Source organism: Oryzias melastigma, linkage group LG6 (genome assembly GCF_002922805.2).
Source record: "Oryzias melastigma strain HK-1 linkage group LG6, ASM292280v2, whole genome shotgun sequence".
Lineage (NCBI taxonomy): Eukaryota > Metazoa > Chordata > Actinopteri > Beloniformes > Adrianichthyidae > Oryzias > Oryzias melastigma.
The window spans coordinates 5,950,261-5,955,095 of NC_050517.1; positions in this window are offsets into that span (position 1 = coordinate 5,950,261).

Below are 4,835 nucleotides of genomic sequence, written 5' to 3' on the forward strand. Positions count from 1 at the left end.
GATTCAGTAAAACAGCAAACTTTATTGGTAAATGCTTAAAGTTAAAATAGAGAGATGCCAGAAAGTCTGCAAAAATTATTGGTTTACACCTCAGAAGATGAAAATCATAGGAGGAAATAAGATTTGAAGTTTCAAGTTGCTCACATTGCTTTAAACAGACATATTTTTCTTTTATTAGAAAGGGTAAAATTAGGTAAAAGTTTGGAATGTTCATCAGGAAATTTAGAAAAGTTGCAATAATAAAATATTATTTAAAAAAATGTTAAGACTAAACTTGAGGAATATGTAATGTTCAGTAAATGTGTGTGGAGACAGGTACTAAAAGCCATCAAGGATTATTTCTTTTGTCATTTCTTTTTTTTTTTAAAACAAATCCAACCATCAGACCTCATGAAGGGACTTTTTGCCTTATCACTAGTAAAATAAACAAAGTTCAACAAGTAAAATCTGTTTTTCATTTTTTCTATTTGTTACTCATCAGTTATAATTATTTCTATAGAAACTAAATGTGCAGACCATGTCAAGAGGATCTTCAGGTGGACATCTTCCCAACAGAACACAGAGCTAAAAAGCATCTTCAGATGTCCCAGAACATTTTCTCTTAACCTGTCCTCACATACTGAACAAAATATCAGCATTTTCTCTTTCCATATCTGGAAATAAAGTCCCACAGTTCTACAGTAAATTGGTGATCTTGATTCTGTTCATCCTCATCCCATCATGCATGAACAGAAAGAGCCTGCAATCTGAACAGCAGACTGTGAATCTATTAGAGCCACAAATATGAAAATATGAACTTTATTATCAACGAAGCAGGTACACTGCCTGGCCAAAAGAAAAAAAAAGTCGCCACAAAAAAAAAAGGGTCATACACTCTAATCTTTCATTGGACCCCCTTTAGCTTTGATTACGGCACACATTGGCTGTGGCATTGTTTTGATGAGCTTCTGCAATGTCACAAGATTTATTTCCATCCAGTGCATTCATTTTTCACCAAGATCTTGCATTGATGATGGTAGAGTCTGACCACTGCCCAAAGCCTTCTCCAGCACATCCCAAAGATTCTCAGTGGGGTTAAGGTCTGGACTCTGTGGTGGACAATCCATGCGTGAAAATGATGTCTCATGCTCCCTGAACCAGTCGTTCACAACTTTTGTGTGTGCGTTTGTTTTGTTATTCTCTCATTATGCCTTGTAGACACTAGACAGTAAATATTATTTTTAAGTGTTTATTATCTGTCAGATGTTTTTAACATAACTATGGTCACAAGGTAATTTCTCTTTTGTGGGATCACTAAAGTTTTTTTTATTACACTCATATTTTCTCTCTTGCCAACATGTACAGATCTGCTTCTCCCTCCTTGTTGTCCAACCTGTCATACAAGTCAATGATTAAAATAAAACACAATAATTTTTATCATCCTTTCTTATATACCTTCTTGCACCTTGAAAACACAAAGACCAGGTGCATAATACCACGCAGGCAACCTTACCGTGTGCAGGAAAATGAGCGGCCAGTCACTACTTTGAAAAAAAAAAAACAAACTATGAGATCCTTCACCATCCTGGTTCTTTTCTGGACAGTCAGTGAAGCTTTTTGCAAGTTTCTGCTCTCGTACGTCCTCTGTATCAGGAAGCAACGGCCAAAACACGCAGACCAGTGAGTTCTTGCTGGACTACTAACACAAAGGCTGCTTAACAATAGAAAAACTGGGAATTTATTTCTAGGAGCTTTTCTCATGTATGACAGACCATGTTGATCAAAGAGCTGATTTGAGGTAGAGTTTCCCACCGGGTGTGGTGGGGTGCGCCTGTAATCCAAGTGTCATGGAGGCTGAGGCTGGAGGATCGTTGGAGCTCAGGAGCTCTGAGCTGCAGTGGACTATGCTGATCGGGAGTCTGCACTCAGTTCGGCATCGATATGGTGTTTCTGGGGGAGCCCGGGACAACCAGGTCGTCTAAGGAGGGGTGAATCGGCCCAGGTCGGAAACGGAGCAGGTCAAAGCCCGCGTGCCGCTCAGTTGTGGGATCGCACCTGAGAGTAGACGCTGAAGCACAGCCTGAGTAACACATAGAGACCCAGTCTTTTGATATACTGTGTTCTTTTCTTTAGAATTATCTGATAACACACACTCCAACTGTGTTTGACATGTTCCTGAATGTTTTTGTCTTCTTTTCACAGTGAAAAACATTGTTTCTTGTTACTCCTACACTGCCTCCTACTGGACAAGAGAAGCAGCAACATCAAACAAAAGTTGACTTAAAAATCTTTTATTTTGTCAAACTTAGACAGACAGAATTGAGTCATTTCTGTTGAAGCATTGGATATCTTTCCCCTTGTGAAATTAAACATTGTTACATTTCTCTAATGAGTTGAATCACCATTTCCTAATTAAAGTTAGTTATTCAAATATAGTTTAGAGATGGTCATAGCAGCTGCTTTATAAAAGGGAAAGTCTGGATCCAAATGCAACAAAGTTGATATGTTTGACATCTTCTCTTCTAAAATTGTCCTTGTGGGAAGCAGTCACGTGCAATAGAACCACAAACATTTTTTGACTTAAAACATTTGCACCAAGATTTAATTAGAAGTTCACATTGATGTCAAACAACTTAATTTTCTTCTGAGTGGACTTGTTTGATTTGTCAGCAAGTCCAAAGTGAGCTATTTACACCAAGTTTTGAATAATATTTTTGACATTTTCACACAGTTAGGATTTTGAGATTAATAACTGTTGTTTGATCTACTTGGACTTTGTTCATTTTTCATGTAAACATAAAACCAAATAGATGTTGTGAACTGGCAAGAAATTCCATTAGCACACTTTTGACATTTGTTCTGTGCTACAGAAGCTCATAACAATTCTGTTCTTTCACAATCCCTCCTCAGAAATCTCTTCTTTAAGTGGCAGCCTTTGAAAAAAGTCAATGAAGGTAAGGAGAAAATATTTTAATAAAGAGTATATAATCCAGATTACTTTACTGTTTAAAACTGAATGACTACTTGAAGGTAATGACCTTGTTTTATTTTAGTACACCTGGAATCCAATGAGGTAGAAGCTGAGACATCACTTGAGAATATCAGGACTAGCATGGCGTCCGACGCCGCCAGCAACCAGACCGTTCTTCAGTTTACAAAAGTTATTTTCTTTTGGTAATCAGGCTTTGTAATTAAATGAATTTTAATTGTATGGGACTGTTTGTTGGCTAAAACTCGACACTTGAGCAATATGGTATGGTCAATATGGTCACAAATGTTTAGGGCTTTATTACATTTTTAACAAGAAAAATGTTTTTTTCTCCTGAGTGAGCTCTCATGTGTTTTTTGAGACCAGATATTCGACTAAAACTTTTTTCACATTCTTTACAAGAAAACGGCTTCTCTCCTGTATGAGCTCTCATGTGTCTTTTGAGACTAGATATTTGACTAAAACTTGTACTACATTCTTTACATGAATAGGGCTTCTCTCCTGTATGAGTCCTTATATGTCTTTTGAGATCACATTTTTGACTAAACCTTTTATCACATTCATTACAAGAAAAAGGCTTCTCCTCTTTGTGAGTCTTCATGTGTGCTTTGAGACAAGAACTTTGACTAAAACTTTCACCACATTTATCACAGACAAAGACATTAGGTCTTTCTTCATAGTCATGTCCTATGTGGCGAGACACATATTGAGCAATTTTTAAACTTTCATCTACAGATTTTATATAGGAAAGTCTCTTTTCTTTTGGGGATTGTTTGTGTCTCTTAACCAAAGTTTCCTTCTTAAAGATTTGTCTAACATCGGAGTCATACTGACTTTCTGACATGTGAGAGCTGTCCACAATTTGAACAATTTGACTTCCGTCTCTCGTCTTCCTCTGATCTCTGTTCTGTGGGTCTGTCTCTCCATCTGTGGTTGATGTTGATTCTTCATGGCTTCCTCCTTCATCCTGACTATCAGTTACATTAAGGTGCTGGTGTTTGTTTAGATCTGCTTCATAGTGCTCCTTTTCTTTGTAAGTTGGAATCTCCATCATTGTATTGGTCTCCTGTTTCAGATCAAGCTGCTCTTCATCCTGACTGGTACAGAGTCCTCCTTGCTCCTTTTTAATCTGTGGAGGTTGTGGTTCCTCCGGTTCCTCTTTAATCTGTGGAGAAGCCGATTCATTTAGTTGCTCTTCAATTTGTGGAGCTTCTGCTGCTTTCTGTTCCTCATTGAAGTTCCTCTGCTGGTCGCAAAGATCTTCCTCTTCAGTCACATAATTCTGGGGGAGGACTGCAAGAACACAAACACAAAGAGGAGCCCTTTTAGACTTTTAAGAACTTTGATTATTGTCAAGCAACAATAGAAATCCAAGTCATTTCAGTCAGAAATACAAATTTTAATTTTGATTAAAAATTTAATTTCTTTTTTTTTCTCATTCAAAGTTAAGACAGTAGGAGAAGAACGAAGCTCCTTTCAACTGCTTGTTTAGTGTTATCTCATTTATTGTGAGGAGATACATTCTAAAAATAACCAGCAATGGGTGAAATTAACAAAGTAACATTACAGATATTTAAATGCTGTAAAACTCCTCATTGCACACTTTACAAACTTATCAGACGAACATGAACATGTTCATACTTTTCTGTCTTGCTTTAACTCTCATAGTTCAAACCTTCATAAAAAAAAGTTCAGTATTAAAAGAAAGATTGATTGCGATAAAGATTTATGTACATTTGCAAGGCGGCACGTATCTGTACAGAAGACACTGCATGGATGAGACTGATTGACAAGGTTAACAGCTATTCGTGTTAATGAGCCAATCACAGTACACAATGCACTGTAAAAAAAAAAAAAAAAAAACTCA